The 12331-nt window shown below is 54.8% G+C and overlaps 37 non-coding genes across 37 annotated transcripts; all 37 read left to right on the plus strand.

The window, feature by feature from the left end:
* The first annotated feature begins 58 nt into the window (after nucleotides 1-58).
* Nucleotides 59-136, plus strand: Trnah-gug (transfer RNA histidin (anticodon GUG)). Its single transcript has one exon. It is a non-coding gene; the product is annotated as a tRNA-His (tRNA).
* Nucleotides 137-424: 288 nt separating this feature from the next.
* Trnal-aag (transfer RNA leucine (anticodon AAG)) lies at nucleotides 425-506 on the plus strand. Its single transcript has one exon. It is a non-coding gene; the product is annotated as a tRNA-Leu (tRNA).
* An 80-nt stretch (nucleotides 507-586) lies between these two features.
* Nucleotides 587-668, plus strand: Trnal-cag (transfer RNA leucine (anticodon CAG)). The gene has a single exon. It is a non-coding gene; the product is annotated as a tRNA-Leu (tRNA).
* A 274-nt stretch (nucleotides 669-942) lies between these two features.
* Nucleotides 943-1014, plus strand: Trnae-cuc (transfer RNA glutamic acid (anticodon CUC)). The gene has a single exon. It is a non-coding gene; the product is annotated as a tRNA-Glu (tRNA).
* Nucleotides 1015-1389: 375 nt separating this feature from the next.
* Nucleotides 1390-1467, plus strand: Trnah-gug (transfer RNA histidin (anticodon GUG)). The gene has a single exon. It is a non-coding gene; the product is annotated as a tRNA-His (tRNA).
* A 288-nt stretch (nucleotides 1468-1755) lies between these two features.
* On the plus strand, nucleotides 1756-1837 carry Trnal-aag (transfer RNA leucine (anticodon AAG)). The gene has a single exon. It is a non-coding gene; the product is annotated as a tRNA-Leu (tRNA).
* An 80-nt stretch (nucleotides 1838-1917) lies between these two features.
* On the plus strand, nucleotides 1918-1999 carry Trnal-cag (transfer RNA leucine (anticodon CAG)). The gene has a single exon. It is a non-coding gene; the product is annotated as a tRNA-Leu (tRNA).
* Nucleotides 2000-2273: 274 nt separating this feature from the next.
* Nucleotides 2274-2345, plus strand: Trnae-cuc (transfer RNA glutamic acid (anticodon CUC)). Its single transcript has one exon. It is a non-coding gene; the product is annotated as a tRNA-Glu (tRNA).
* A 375-nt stretch (nucleotides 2346-2720) lies between these two features.
* Trnah-gug (transfer RNA histidin (anticodon GUG)) lies at nucleotides 2721-2798 on the plus strand. Its single transcript has one exon. It is a non-coding gene; the product is annotated as a tRNA-His (tRNA).
* Nucleotides 2799-3086: 288 nt separating this feature from the next.
* Trnal-aag (transfer RNA leucine (anticodon AAG)) lies at nucleotides 3087-3168 on the plus strand. Its single transcript has one exon. It is a non-coding gene; the product is annotated as a tRNA-Leu (tRNA).
* An 80-nt stretch (nucleotides 3169-3248) lies between these two features.
* Nucleotides 3249-3330, plus strand: Trnal-cag (transfer RNA leucine (anticodon CAG)). The gene has a single exon. It is a non-coding gene; the product is annotated as a tRNA-Leu (tRNA).
* A 274-nt stretch (nucleotides 3331-3604) lies between these two features.
* Nucleotides 3605-3676, plus strand: Trnae-cuc (transfer RNA glutamic acid (anticodon CUC)). Its single transcript has one exon. It is a non-coding gene; the product is annotated as a tRNA-Glu (tRNA).
* A 375-nt stretch (nucleotides 3677-4051) lies between these two features.
* Nucleotides 4052-4129, plus strand: Trnah-gug (transfer RNA histidin (anticodon GUG)). The gene has a single exon. It is a non-coding gene; the product is annotated as a tRNA-His (tRNA).
* A 288-nt stretch (nucleotides 4130-4417) lies between these two features.
* On the plus strand, nucleotides 4418-4499 carry Trnal-aag (transfer RNA leucine (anticodon AAG)). Its single transcript has one exon. It is a non-coding gene; the product is annotated as a tRNA-Leu (tRNA).
* An 80-nt stretch (nucleotides 4500-4579) lies between these two features.
* On the plus strand, nucleotides 4580-4661 carry Trnal-cag (transfer RNA leucine (anticodon CAG)). The gene has a single exon. It is a non-coding gene; the product is annotated as a tRNA-Leu (tRNA).
* A 274-nt stretch (nucleotides 4662-4935) lies between these two features.
* On the plus strand, nucleotides 4936-5007 carry Trnae-cuc (transfer RNA glutamic acid (anticodon CUC)). Its single transcript has one exon. It is a non-coding gene; the product is annotated as a tRNA-Glu (tRNA).
* A 375-nt stretch (nucleotides 5008-5382) lies between these two features.
* On the plus strand, nucleotides 5383-5460 carry Trnah-gug (transfer RNA histidin (anticodon GUG)). The gene has a single exon. It is a non-coding gene; the product is annotated as a tRNA-His (tRNA).
* A 288-nt stretch (nucleotides 5461-5748) lies between these two features.
* Nucleotides 5749-5830, plus strand: Trnal-aag (transfer RNA leucine (anticodon AAG)). Its single transcript has one exon. It is a non-coding gene; the product is annotated as a tRNA-Leu (tRNA).
* An 80-nt stretch (nucleotides 5831-5910) lies between these two features.
* Nucleotides 5911-5992, plus strand: Trnal-cag (transfer RNA leucine (anticodon CAG)). The gene has a single exon. It is a non-coding gene; the product is annotated as a tRNA-Leu (tRNA).
* A 274-nt stretch (nucleotides 5993-6266) lies between these two features.
* Trnae-cuc (transfer RNA glutamic acid (anticodon CUC)) lies at nucleotides 6267-6338 on the plus strand. The gene has a single exon. It is a non-coding gene; the product is annotated as a tRNA-Glu (tRNA).
* A 375-nt stretch (nucleotides 6339-6713) lies between these two features.
* Trnah-gug (transfer RNA histidin (anticodon GUG)) lies at nucleotides 6714-6791 on the plus strand. Its single transcript has one exon. It is a non-coding gene; the product is annotated as a tRNA-His (tRNA).
* Nucleotides 6792-7079: 288 nt separating this feature from the next.
* On the plus strand, nucleotides 7080-7161 carry Trnal-aag (transfer RNA leucine (anticodon AAG)). Its single transcript has one exon. It is a non-coding gene; the product is annotated as a tRNA-Leu (tRNA).
* Nucleotides 7162-7241: 80 nt separating this feature from the next.
* On the plus strand, nucleotides 7242-7323 carry Trnal-cag (transfer RNA leucine (anticodon CAG)). Its single transcript has one exon. It is a non-coding gene; the product is annotated as a tRNA-Leu (tRNA).
* A 274-nt stretch (nucleotides 7324-7597) lies between these two features.
* On the plus strand, nucleotides 7598-7669 carry Trnae-cuc (transfer RNA glutamic acid (anticodon CUC)). Its single transcript has one exon. It is a non-coding gene; the product is annotated as a tRNA-Glu (tRNA).
* A 375-nt stretch (nucleotides 7670-8044) lies between these two features.
* On the plus strand, nucleotides 8045-8122 carry Trnah-gug (transfer RNA histidin (anticodon GUG)). Its single transcript has one exon. It is a non-coding gene; the product is annotated as a tRNA-His (tRNA).
* A 288-nt stretch (nucleotides 8123-8410) lies between these two features.
* Trnal-aag (transfer RNA leucine (anticodon AAG)) lies at nucleotides 8411-8492 on the plus strand. Its single transcript has one exon. It is a non-coding gene; the product is annotated as a tRNA-Leu (tRNA).
* Nucleotides 8493-8572: 80 nt separating this feature from the next.
* Nucleotides 8573-8654, plus strand: Trnal-cag (transfer RNA leucine (anticodon CAG)). The gene has a single exon. It is a non-coding gene; the product is annotated as a tRNA-Leu (tRNA).
* A 274-nt stretch (nucleotides 8655-8928) lies between these two features.
* On the plus strand, nucleotides 8929-9000 carry Trnae-cuc (transfer RNA glutamic acid (anticodon CUC)). Its single transcript has one exon. It is a non-coding gene; the product is annotated as a tRNA-Glu (tRNA).
* Nucleotides 9001-9375: 375 nt separating this feature from the next.
* Nucleotides 9376-9453, plus strand: Trnah-gug (transfer RNA histidin (anticodon GUG)). Its single transcript has one exon. It is a non-coding gene; the product is annotated as a tRNA-His (tRNA).
* Nucleotides 9454-9741: 288 nt separating this feature from the next.
* Nucleotides 9742-9823, plus strand: Trnal-aag (transfer RNA leucine (anticodon AAG)). The gene has a single exon. It is a non-coding gene; the product is annotated as a tRNA-Leu (tRNA).
* Nucleotides 9824-9903: 80 nt separating this feature from the next.
* Trnal-cag (transfer RNA leucine (anticodon CAG)) lies at nucleotides 9904-9985 on the plus strand. Its single transcript has one exon. It is a non-coding gene; the product is annotated as a tRNA-Leu (tRNA).
* A 274-nt stretch (nucleotides 9986-10259) lies between these two features.
* Trnae-cuc (transfer RNA glutamic acid (anticodon CUC)) lies at nucleotides 10260-10331 on the plus strand. Its single transcript has one exon. It is a non-coding gene; the product is annotated as a tRNA-Glu (tRNA).
* Nucleotides 10332-10706: 375 nt separating this feature from the next.
* On the plus strand, nucleotides 10707-10784 carry Trnah-gug (transfer RNA histidin (anticodon GUG)). The gene has a single exon. It is a non-coding gene; the product is annotated as a tRNA-His (tRNA).
* A 288-nt stretch (nucleotides 10785-11072) lies between these two features.
* Trnal-aag (transfer RNA leucine (anticodon AAG)) lies at nucleotides 11073-11154 on the plus strand. The gene has a single exon. It is a non-coding gene; the product is annotated as a tRNA-Leu (tRNA).
* An 80-nt stretch (nucleotides 11155-11234) lies between these two features.
* Nucleotides 11235-11316, plus strand: Trnal-cag (transfer RNA leucine (anticodon CAG)). The gene has a single exon. It is a non-coding gene; the product is annotated as a tRNA-Leu (tRNA).
* A 274-nt stretch (nucleotides 11317-11590) lies between these two features.
* On the plus strand, nucleotides 11591-11662 carry Trnae-cuc (transfer RNA glutamic acid (anticodon CUC)). The gene has a single exon. It is a non-coding gene; the product is annotated as a tRNA-Glu (tRNA).
* A 375-nt stretch (nucleotides 11663-12037) lies between these two features.
* On the plus strand, nucleotides 12038-12115 carry Trnah-gug (transfer RNA histidin (anticodon GUG)). The gene has a single exon. It is a non-coding gene; the product is annotated as a tRNA-His (tRNA).
* The last annotated feature ends 216 nt before the right edge of the window (nucleotides 12116-12331 follow it).

Genomic DNA, 12331 nt, shown 5'->3' on the forward strand with positions numbered 1-12331 from the left:
GCTTTGCTGTTCATCGCCACTTGCAGTCGAGAAGGCTACTTTCGGCGGTGGCTCCGTGGCCGTGATCGTCTAGTGGTTAGGACATTGCCATTGCGTTGTGGCCGCAATAACCCAGGTTCGAGTCCTGGTCACGGCACTTTTTAAAGTTCTGCCTTGCTGTCGCTGCAATGACGATAGTGACCCAGTGTTTGAAATCACGGTGCCCTCCTGATTGTTTGCTCATGTTCCACAGGCTGCAGGTGGCACTACCGATTCAATATCAACACGCGATGCCGCCGCACCAGAGCGCTGGCAGCTGCCTGTGTAGTTAATCTCTATTCGAAAAGTGCAGTGGTTTGAGGTTCGATGTATGAGCAACGCGTCGCAGAAGATCAGGAAGTTGTGTCGTGCACTGTTTTCTACAAATGCCACGAACTCTGGTGCAGGTAGCGTGGCCGAGCGGTCTAAGGCGCTGGTTTAAGGCACCAGTCTCTTCGGAGGCGTGGGTTCGAATCCCACCGCTGCCAATTTTTACTTCTCGTTTTTGTGCCATTGCCGTGTGTTCTCGAGGGGTAGAACGCAGCTCCTGTGGCCGTTGGGTCGCGTAGGTAGCGTGGCCGAGCGGTCTAAGGCGCTGGTTTCAGGCACCAGTCTCTTCGGAGGCGTGGGTTCGAATCCCACCGCTGCCAACGTTTTCTGTCTCGTAATCCAGAGCTCTGATTACCCGCGAAGGAAATAGCGCAGCAAAGCGTGATCGTCGCTTTCGTAAATTGTCGTAGCACAGTGCGTGGTGTAACAACAGGATTCACCGGCGCAGGTTGGTCTCATGATCGCTGGCGTTCGTCTCCACGAGATACGTCCCGAGCATGCCGTTCTACAAAGTGGAAACGTAAATTTTTGCAGTTGTCGCCAAATAGCGGGAAGGTGCTTGCTGCGTTTGCTGGAGGAGCGCTTGCGTCGTTATCCGGTGTGGTCTAGTGGCTAGGATACCTGGCTCTCACCCAGGAGGCCCGGGTTCGATTCCCGGTACCGGAAACGCACATTTTGTTGCTCCTCTTATGCGACTTGTCCCGACTTAGCTCGACTGACGCTCCGCTGACGCTTGCAGAAAACTACGTAAAATATGGTTCGCGGCCACAAGTGACGGCGAGAGAGATGCGACATCTGTCCACCTCTTATCGAGGCACATACCTGCGGTCAACAGACTTGGAGGACTGCAAGACATTGCCACGGGCGTTGAATGCAGCTAACCACTCTGCTCAGTGTCCCAAGAGCGCAGGCACGGTCGTTTGCAGGTATGCATATGATGGAGACCGCGTGTGACACAGCTGTGGCGAGACGCAGTCGGCCGAGCTTTGCTGTTCATCGCCACTTGCAGTCGAGAAGGCTACTTTCGGCGGTGGCTCCGTGGCCGTGATCGTCTAGTGGTTAGGACATTGCCATTGCGTTGTGGCCGCAATAACCCAGGTTCGAGTCCTGGTCACGGCACTTTTTAAAGTTCTGCCTTGCTGTCGCTGCAATGACGATAGTGACCCAGTGTTTGAAATCACGGTGCCCTCCTGATTGTTTGCTCATGTTCCACAGGCTGCAGGTGGCACTACCGATTCAATATCAACACGCGATGCCGCCGCACCAGAGCGCTGGCAGCTGCCTGTGTAGTTAATCTCTATTCGAAAAGTGCAGTGGTTTGAGGTTCGATGTATGAGCAACGCGTCGCAGAAGATCAGGAAGTTGTGTCGTGCACTGTTTTCTACAAATGCCACGAACTCTGGTGCAGGTAGCGTGGCCGAGCGGTCTAAGGCGCTGGTTTAAGGCACCAGTCTCTTCGGAGGCGTGGGTTCGAATCCCACCGCTGCCAATTTTTACTTCTCGTTTTTGTGCCATTGCCGTGTGTTCTCGAGGGGTAGAACGCAGCTCCTGTGGCCGTTGGGTCGCGTAGGTAGCGTGGCCGAGCGGTCTAAGGCGCTGGTTTCAGGCACCAGTCTCTTCGGAGGCGTGGGTTCGAATCCCACCGCTGCCAACGTTTTCTGTCTCGTAATCCAGAGCTCTGATTACCCGCGAAGGAAATAGCGCAGCAAAGCGTGATCGTCGCTTTCGTAAATTGTCGTAGCACAGTGCGTGGTGTAACAACAGGATTCACCGGCGCAGGTTGGTCTCATGATCGCTGGCGTTCGTCTCCACGAGATACGTCCCGAGCATGCCGTTCTACAAAGTGGAAACGTAAATTTTTGCAGTTGTCGCCAAATAGCGGGAAGGTGCTTGCTAAGTTTGCTGGAGGAGCGCTTGCGTCGTTATCCGGTGTGGTCTAGTGGCTAGGATACCTGGCTCTCACCCAGGAGGCCCGGGTTCGATTCCCGGTACCGGAAACGCACATTTTGTTGCTCCTCTTATGCGACTTGTCCCGACTTAGCTCGACTGACGCTCCGCTGACGCTTGCAGAAAACTACGTAAAATATGGTTCGCGGCCACAAGTGACGGCGAGAGAGATGCGACATCTGTCCACCTCTTATCGAGGCACATACCTGCGGTCAACAGACTTGGAGGACTGCAAGACATTGCCACGGGCGTTGAATGCAGCTAACCACTCTGCTCAGTGTCCCAAGAGCGCAGGCACGGTCGTTTGCAGGTATGCATATGATGGAGACCGCGTGTGACACAGCTGTGGCGAGACGCAGTCGGCCGAGCTTTGCTGTTCATCGCCACTTGCAGTCGAGAAGGCTACTTTCGGCGGTGGCTCCGTGGCCGTGATCGTCTAGTGGTTAGGACATTGCCATTGCGTTGTGGCCGCAATAACCCAGGTTCGAGTCCTGGTCACGGCACTTTTTAAAGTTCTGCCTTGCTGTCGCTGCAATGACGATAGTGACCCAGTGTTTGAAATCACGGTGCCCTCCTGATTGTTTGCTCATGTTCCACAGGCTGCAGGTGGCACTACCGATTCAATATCAACACGCGATGCCGCCGCACCAGAGCGCTGGCAGCTGCCTGTGTAGTTAATCTCTATTCGAAAAGTGCAGTGGTTTGAGGTTCGATGTATGAGCAACGCGTCGCAGAAGATCAGGAAGTTGTGTCGTGCACTGTTTTCTACAAATGCCACGAACTCTGGTGCAGGTAGCGTGGCCGAGCGGTCTAAGGCGCTGGTTTAAGGCACCAGTCTCTTCGGAGGCGTGGGTTCGAATCCCACCGCTGCCAATTTTTACTTCTCGTTTTTGTGCCATTGCCGTGTGTTCTCGAGGGGTAGAACGCAGCTCCTGTGGCCGTTGGGTCGCGTAGGTAGCGTGGCCGAGCGGTCTAAGGCGCTGGTTTCAGGCACCAGTCTCTTCGGAGGCGTGGGTTCGAATCCCACCGCTGCCAACGTTTTCTGTCTCGTAATCCAGAGCTCTGATTACCCGCGAAGGAAATAGCGCAGCAAAGCGTGATCGTCGCTTTCGTAAATTGTCGTAGCACAGTGCGTGGTGTAACAACAGGATTCACCGGCGCAGGTTGGTCTCATGATCGCTGGCGTTCGTCTCCACGAGATACGTCCCGAGCATGCCGTTCTACAAAGTGGAAACGTAAATTTTTGCAGTTGTCGCCAAATAGCGGGAAGGTGCTTGCTGAGTTTGCTGGAGGAGCGCTTGCGTCGTTATCCGGTGTGGTCTAGTGGCTAGGATACCTGGCTCTCACCCAGGAGGCCCGGGTTCGATTCCCGGTACCGGAAACGCACATTTTGTTGCTCCTCTTATGCGACTTGTCCCGACTTAGCTCGACTGACGCTCCGCTGACGCTTGCAGAAAACTACGTAAAATATGGTTCGCGGCCACAAGTGACGGCGAGAGAGATGCGACATCTGTCCACCTCTTATCGAGGCACATACCTGCGGTCAACAGACTTGGAGGACTGCAAGACATTGCCACGGGCGTTGAATGCAGCTAACCACTCTGCTCAGTGTCCCAAGAGCGCAGGCACGGTCGTTTGCAGGTATGCATATGATGGAGACCGCGTGTGACACAGCTGTGGCGAGACGCAGTCGGCCGAGCTTTGCTGTTCATCGCCACTTGCAGTCGAGAAGGCTACTTTCGGCGGTGGCTCCGTGGCCGTGATCGTCTAGTGGTTAGGACATTGCCATTGCGTTGTGGCCGCAATAACCCAGGTTCGAGTCCTGGTCACGGCACTTTTTAAAGTTCTGCCTTGCTGTCGCTGCAATGACGATAGTGACCCAGTGTTTGAAATCACGGTGCCCTCCTGATTGTTTGCTCATGTTCCACAGGCTGCAGGTGGCACTACCGATTCAATATCAACACGCGATGCCGCCGCACCAGAGCGCTGGCAGCTGCCTGTGTAGTTAATCTCTATTCGAAAAGTGCAGTGGTTTGAGGTTCGATGTATGAGCAACGCGTCGCAGAAGATCAGGAAGTTGTGTCGTGCACTGTTTTCTACAAATGCCACGAACTCTGGTGCAGGTAGCGTGGCCGAGCGGTCTAAGGCGCTGGTTTAAGGCACCAGTCTCTTCGGAGGCGTGGGTTCGAATCCCACCGCTGCCAATTTTTACTTCTCGTTTTTGTGCCATTGCCGTGTGTTCTCGAGGGGTAGAACGCAGCTCCTGTGGCCGTTGGGTCGCGTAGGTAGCGTGGCCGAGCGGTCTAAGGCGCTGGTTTCAGGCACCAGTCTCTTCGGAGGCGTGGGTTCGAATCCCACCGCTGCCAACGTTTTCTGTCTCGTAATCCAGAGCTCTGATTACCCGCGAAGGAAATAGCGCAGCAAAGCGTGATCGTCGCTTTCGTAAATTGTCGTAGCACAGTGCGTGGTGTAACAACAGGATTCACCGGCGCAGGTTGGTCTCATGATCGCTGGCGTTCGTCTCCACGAGATACGTCCCGAGCATGCCGTTCTACAAAGTGGAAACGTAAATTTTTGCAGTTGTCGCCAAATAGCGGGAAGGTGCTTGCTGAGTTTGCTGGAGGAGCGCTTGCGTCGTTATCCGGTGTGGTCTAGTGGCTAGGATACCTGGCTCTCACCCAGGAGGCCCGGGTTCGATTCCCGGTACCGGAAACGCACATTTTGTTGCTCCTCTTATGCGACTTGTCCCGACTTAGCTCGACTGACGCTCCGCTGACGCTTGCAGAAAACTACGTAAAATATGGTTCGCGGCCACAAGTGACGGCGAGAGAGATGCGACATCTGTCCACCTCTTATCGAGGCACATACCTGCGGTCAACAGACTTGGAGGACTGCAAGACATTGCCACGGGCGTTGAATGCAGCTAACCACTCTGCTCAGTGTCCCAAGAGCGCAGGCACGGTCGTTTGCAGGTATGCATATGATGGAGACCGCGTGTGACACAGCTGTGGCGAGACGCAGTCGGCCGAGCTTTGCTGTTCATCGCCACTTGCAGTCGAGAAGGCTACTTTCGGCGGTGGCTCCGTGGCCGTGATCGTCTAGTGGTTAGGACATTGCCATTGCGTTGTGGCCGCAATAACCCAGGTTCGAGTCCTGGTCACGGCACTTTTTAAAGTTCTGCCTTGCTGTCGCTGCAATGACGATAGTGACCCAGTGTTTGAAATCACGGTGCCCTCCTGATTGTTTGCTCATGTTCCACAGGCTGCAGGTGGCACTACCGATTCAATATCAACACGCGATGCCGCCGCACCAGAGCGCTGGCAGCTGCCTGTGTAGTTAATCTCTATTCGAAAAGTGCAGTGGTTTGAGGTTCGATGTATGAGCAACGCGTCGCAGAAGATCAGGAAGTTGTGTCGTGCACTGTTTTCTACAAATGCCACGAACTCTGGTGCAGGTAGCGTGGCCGAGCGGTCTAAGGCGCTGGTTTAAGGCACCAGTCTCTTCGGAGGCGTGGGTTCGAATCCCACCGCTGCCAATTTTTACTTCTCGTTTTTGTGCCATTGCCGTGTGTTCTCGAGGGGTAGAACGCAGCTCCTGTGGCCGTTGGGTCGCGTAGGTAGCGTGGCCGAGCGGTCTAAGGCGCTGGTTTCAGGCACCAGTCTCTTCGGAGGCGTGGGTTCGAATCCCACCGCTGCCAACGTTTTCTGTCTCGTAATCCAGAGCTCTGATTACCCGCGAAGGAAATAGCGCAGCAAAGCGTGATCGTCGCTTTCGTAAATTGTCGTAGCACAGTGCGTGGTGTAACAACAGGATTCACCGGCGCAGGTTGGTCTCATGATCGCTGGCGTTCGTCTCCACGAGATACGTCCCGAGCATGCCGTTCTACAAAGTGGAAACGTAAATTTTTGCAGTTGTCGCCAAATAGCGGGAAGGTGCTTGCTGCGTTTGCTGGAGGAGCGCTTGCGTCGTTATCCGGTGTGGTCTAGTGGCTAGGATACCTGGCTCTCACCCAGGAGGCCCGGGTTCGATTCCCGGTACCGGAAACGCACATTTTGTTGCTCCTCTTATGCGACTTGTCCCGACTTAGCTCGACTGACGCTCCGCTGACGCTTGCAGAAAACTACGTAAAATATGGTTCGCGGCCACAAGTGACGGCGAGAGAGATGCGACATCTGTCCACCTCTTATCGAGGCACATACCTGCGGTCAACAGACTTGGAGGACTGCAAGACATTGCCACGGGCGTTGAATGCAGCTAACCACTCTGCTCAGTGTCCCAAGAGCGCAGGCACGGTCGTTTGCAGGTATGCATATGATGGAGACCGCGTGTGACACAGCTGTGGCGAGACGCAGTCGGCCGAGCTTTGCTGTTCATCGCCACTTGCAGTCGAGAAGGCTACTTTCGGCGGTGGCTCCGTGGCCGTGATCGTCTAGTGGTTAGGACATTGCCATTGCGTTGTGGCCGCAATAACCCAGGTTCGAGTCCTGGTCACGGCACTTTTTAAAGTTCTGCCTTGCTGTCGCTGCAATGACGATAGTGACCCAGTGTTTGAAATCACGGTGCCCTCCTGATTGTTTGCTCATGTTCCACAGGCTGCAGGTGGCACTACCGATTCAATATCAACACGCGATGCCGCCGCACCAGAGCGCTGGCAGCTGCCTGTGTAGTTAATCTCTATTCGAAAAGTGCAGTGGTTTGAGGTTCGATGTATGAGCAACGCGTCGCAGAAGATCAGGAAGTTGTGTCGTGCACTGTTTTCTACAAATGCCACGAACTCTGGTGCAGGTAGCGTGGCCGAGCGGTCTAAGGCGCTGGTTTAAGGCACCAGTCTCTTCGGAGGCGTGGGTTCGAATCCCACCGCTGCCAATTTTTACTTCTCGTTTTTGTGCCATTGCCGTGTGTTCTCGAGGGGTAGAACGCAGCTCCTGTGGCCGTTGGGTCGCGTAGGTAGCGTGGCCGAGCGGTCTAAGGCGCTGGTTTCAGGCACCAGTCTCTTCGGAGGCGTGGGTTCGAATCCCACCGCTGCCAACGTTTTCTGTCTCGTAATCCAGAGCTCTGATTACCCGCGAAGGAAATAGCGCAGCAAAGCGTGATCGTCGCTTTCGTAAATTGTCGTAGCACAGTGCGTGGTGTAACAACAGGATTCACCGGCGCAGGTTGGTCTCATGATCGCTGGCGTTCGTCTCCACGAGATACGTCCCGAGCATGCCGTTCTACAAAGTGGAAACGTAAATTTTTGCAGTTGTCGCCAAATAGCGGGAAGGTGCTTGCTGAGTTTGCTGGAGGAGCGCTTGCGTCGTTATCCGGTGTGGTCTAGTGGCTAGGATACCTGGCTCTCACCCAGGAGGCCCGGGTTCGATTCCCGGTACCGGAAACGCACATTTTGTTGCTCCTCTTATGCGACTTGTCCCGACTTAGCTCGACTGACGCTCCGCTGACGCTTGCAGAAAACTACGTAAAATATGGTTCGCGGCCACAAGTGACGGCGAGAGAGATGCGACATCTGTCCACCTCTTATCGAGGCACATACCTGCGGTCAACAGACTTGGAGGACTGCAAGACATTGCCACGGGCGTTGAATGCAGCTAACCACTCTGCTCAGTGTCCCAAGAGCGCAGGCACGGTCGTTTGCAGGTATGCATATGATGGAGACCGCGTGTGACACAGCTGTGGCGAGACGCAGTCGGCCGAGCTTTGCTGTTCATCGCCACTTGCAGTCGAGAAGGCTACTTTCGGCGGTGGCTCCGTGGCCGTGATCGTCTAGTGGTTAGGACATTGCCATTGCGTTGTGGCCGCAATAACCCAGGTTCGAGTCCTGGTCACGGCACTTTTTAAAGTTCTGCCTTGCTGTCGCTGCAATGACGATAGTGACCCAGTGTTTGAAATCACGGTGCCCTCCTGATTGTTTGCTCATGTTCCACAGGCTGCAGGTGGCACTACCGATTCAATATCAACACGCGATGCCGCCGCACCAGAGCGCTGGCAGCTGCCTGTGTAGTTAATCTCTATTCGAAAAGTGCAGTGGTTTGAGGTTCGATGTATGAGCAACGCGTCGCAGAAGATCAGGAAGTTGTGTCGTGCACTGTTTTCTACAAATGCCACGAACTCTGGTGCAGGTAGCGTGGCCGAGCGGTCTAAGGCGCTGGTTTAAGGCACCAGTCTCTTCGGAGGCGTGGGTTCGAATCCCACCGCTGCCAATTTTTACTTCTCGTTTTTGTGCCATTGCCGTGTGTTCTCGAGGGGTAGAACGCAGCTCCTGTGGCCGTTGGGTCGCGTAGGTAGCGTGGCCGAGCGGTCTAAGGCGCTGGTTTCAGGCACCAGTCTCTTCGGAGGCGTGGGTTCGAATCCCACCGCTGCCAACGTTTTCTGTCTCGTAATCCAGAGCTCTGATTACCCGCGAAGGAAATAGCGCAGCAAAGCGTGATCGTCGCTTTCGTAAATTGTCGTAGCACAGTGCGTGGTGTAACAACAGGATTCACCGGCGCAGGTTGGTCTCATGATCGCTGGCGTTCGTCTCCACGAGATACGTCCCGAGCATGCCGTTCTACAAAGTGGAAACGTAAATTTTTGCAGTTGTCGCCAAATAGCGGGAAGGTGCTTGCTGAGTTTGCTGGAGGAGCGCTTGCGTCGTTATCCGGTGTGGTCTAGTGGCTAGGATACCTGGCTCTCACCCAGGAGGCCCGGGTTCGATTCCCGGTACCGGAAACGCACATTTTGTTGCTCCTCTTATGCGACTTGTCCCGACTTAGCTCGACTGACGCTCCGCTGACGCTTGCAGAAAACTACGTAAAATATGGTTCGCGGCCACAAGTGACGGCGAGAGAGATGCGACATCTGTCCACCTCTTATCGAGGCACATACCTGCGGTCAACAGACTTGGAGGACTGCAAGACATTGCCACGGGCGTTGAATGCAGCTAACCACTCTGCTCAGTGTCCCAAGAGCGCAGGCACGGTCGTTTGCAGGTATGCATATGATGGAGACCGCGTGTGACACAGCTGTGGCGAGACGCAGTCGGCCGAGCTTTGCTGTTCATCGCCACTTGCAGTCGAGAAGGCTACTTTCGGCGGTGGCTCCGTGGCCGTGATCGTCTAGTGGTTAGGACATTGCCATTGCGTTGTGGCCGCAATAACCCAGGTTCGAGTCCTGGTCACGGCACTTTTTAAAGTTCTGCCTTGCTGTCGCTGCAATGACGATAGTGACCCAGTGTTTGAAATCACGGTGCCCTCCTGATTGTTTGCTCATGTTCCACAGGCTGCAGGTGGCACTACCGATTCAATATCAACACGCGATGCCGCCGCACCAGAGCGCTGGCAGCTGCCTGTGTAGTTAATCTCTATTCGAAAAGTGCAGTGGTTTGAGGTTCGATGTATGAGCAACGCGTCGCAGAAGATCAGGAAGTTGTGTCGTGCACTGTTTTCTACAAATGCCACGAACTCTGGTGCAGGTAGCGTGGCCGAGCGGTCTAAGGCGCTGGTTTAAGGCACCAGTCTCTTCGGAGGCGTGGGTTCGAATCCCACCGCTGCCAATTTTTACTTCTCGTTTTTGTGCCATTGCCGTGTGTTCTCGAGGGGTAGAACGCAGCTCCTGTGGCCGTTGGGTCGCGTAGGTAGCGTGGCCGAGCGGTCTAAGGCGCTGGTTTCAGGCACCAGTCTCTTCGGAGGCGTGGGTTCGAATCCCACCGCTGCCAACGTTTTCTGTCTCGTAATCCAGAGCTCTGATTACCCGCGAAGGAAATAGCGCAGCAAAGCGTGATCGTCGCTTTCGTAAATTGTCGTAGCACAGTGCGTGGTGTAACAACAGGATTCACCGGCGCAGGTTGGTCTCATGATCGCTGGCGTTCGTCTCCACGAGATACGTCCCGAGCATGCCGTTCTACAAAGTGGAAACGTAAATTTTTGCAGTTGTCGCCAAATAGCGGGAAGGTGCTTGCTGCGTTTGCTGGAGGAGCGCTTGCGTCGTTATCCGGTGTGGTCTAGTGGCTAGGATACCTGGCTCTCACCCAGGAGGCCCGGGTTCGATTCCCGGTACCGGAAACGCACATTTTGTTGCTCCTCTTATGCGACTTGTCCCGACTTAGCTCGACTGACGCTCCGCTGACGCTTGCAGAAAACTACGTAAAATATGGTTCGCGGCCACAAGTGACGGCGAGAGAGATGCGACATCTGTCCACCTCTTATCGAGGCACATACCTGCGGTCAACAGACTTGGAGGACTGCAAGACATTGCCACGGGCGTTGAATGCAGCTAACCACTCTGCTCAGTGTCCCAAGAGCGCAGGCACGGTCGTTTGCAGGTATGCATATGATGGAGACCGCGTGTGACACAGCTGTGGCGAGACGCAGTCGGCCGAGCTTTGCTGTTCATCGCCACTTGCAGTCGAGAAGGCTACTTTCGGCGGTGGCTCCGTGGCCGTGATCGTCTAGTGGTTAGGACATTGCCATTGCGTTGTGGCCGCAATAACCCAGGTTCGAGTCCTGGTCACGGCACTTTTTAAAGTTCTGCCTTGCTGTCGCTGCAATGACGATAGTGACCCAGTGTTTGAAATCACGGTGCCCTCCTGATTGTTTGCTCATGTTCCACAGGCTGCAGGTGGCACTACCGATTCAATATCAACACGCGATGCCGCCGCACCAGAGCGCTGGCAGCTGCCTGTGTAGTTAATCTCTATTCGAAAAGTGCAGTGGTTTGAGGTTCGATGTATGAGCAACGCGTCGCAGAAGATCAGGAAGTTGTGTCGTGCACTGTTTTCTACAAATGCCACGAACTCTGGTGCAGGTAGCGTGGCCGAGCGGTCTAAGGCGCTGGTTTAAGGCACCAGTCTCTTCGGAGGCGTGGGTTCGAATCCCACCGCTGCCAATTTTTACTTCTCGTTTTTGTGCCATTGCCGTGTGTTCTCGAGGGGTAGAACGCAGCTCCTGTGGCCGTTGGGTCGCGTAGGTAGCGTGGCCGAGCGGTCTAAGGCGCTGGTTTCAGGCACCAGTCTCTTCGGAGGCGTGGGTTCGAATCCCACCGCTGCCAACGTTTTCTGTCTCGTAATCCAGAGCTCTGATTACCCGCGAAGGAAATAGCGCAGCAAAGCGTGATCGTCGCTTTCGTAAATTGTCGTAGCACAGTGCGTGGTGTAACAACAGGATTCACCGGCGCAGGTTGGTCTCATGATCGCTGGCGTTCGTCTCCACGAGATACGTCCCGAGCATGCCGTTCTACAAAGTGGAAACGTAAATTTTTGCAGTTGTCGCCAAATAGCGGGAAGGTGCTTGCTGAGTTTGCTGGAGGAGCGCTTGCGTCGTTATCCGGTGTGGTCTAGTGGCTAGGATACCTGGCTCTCACCCAGGAGGCCCGGGTTCGATTCCCGGTACCGGAAACGCACATTTTGTTGCTCCTCTTATGCGACTTGTCCCGACTTAGCTCGACTGACGCTCCGCTGACGCTTGCAGAAAACTACGTAAAATATGGTTCGCGGCCACAAGTGACGGCGAGAGAGATGCGACATCTGTCCACCTCTTATCGAGGCACATACCTGCGGTCAACAGACTTGGAGGACTGCAAGACATTGCCACGGGCGTTGAATGCAGCTAACCACTCTGCTCAGTGTCCCAAGAGCGCAGGCACGGTCGTTTGCAGGTATGCATATGATGGAGACCGCGTGTGACACAGCTGTGGCGAGACGCAGTCGGCCGAGCTTTGCTGTTCATCGCCACTTGCAGTCGAGAAGGCTACTTTCGGCGGTGGCTCCGTGGCCGTGATCGTCTAGTGGTTAGGACATTGCCATTGCGTTGTGGCCGCAATAACCCAGGTTCGAGTCCTGGTCACGGCACTTTTTAAAGTTCTGCCTTGCTGTCGCTGCAATGACGATAGTGACCCAGTGTTTGAAATCACGGTGCCCTCCTGATTGTTTGCTCATGTTCCACAGGCTGCAGGTGGCACTACCGATTCAATATCAACACGCGATGCCGCCGCACCAGAGCGCTGGCAGCTGCCTGTGTAGTTAATCTCTATTCGAAAAGTGCAGTGGTTTGAGGTTCGATGTATG

Source organism: Schistocerca gregaria, chromosome 2 (genome assembly GCF_023897955.1).
Source record: "Schistocerca gregaria isolate iqSchGreg1 chromosome 2, iqSchGreg1.2, whole genome shotgun sequence".
NCBI lineage: Eukaryota > Metazoa > Arthropoda > Insecta > Orthoptera > Acrididae > Schistocerca > Schistocerca gregaria.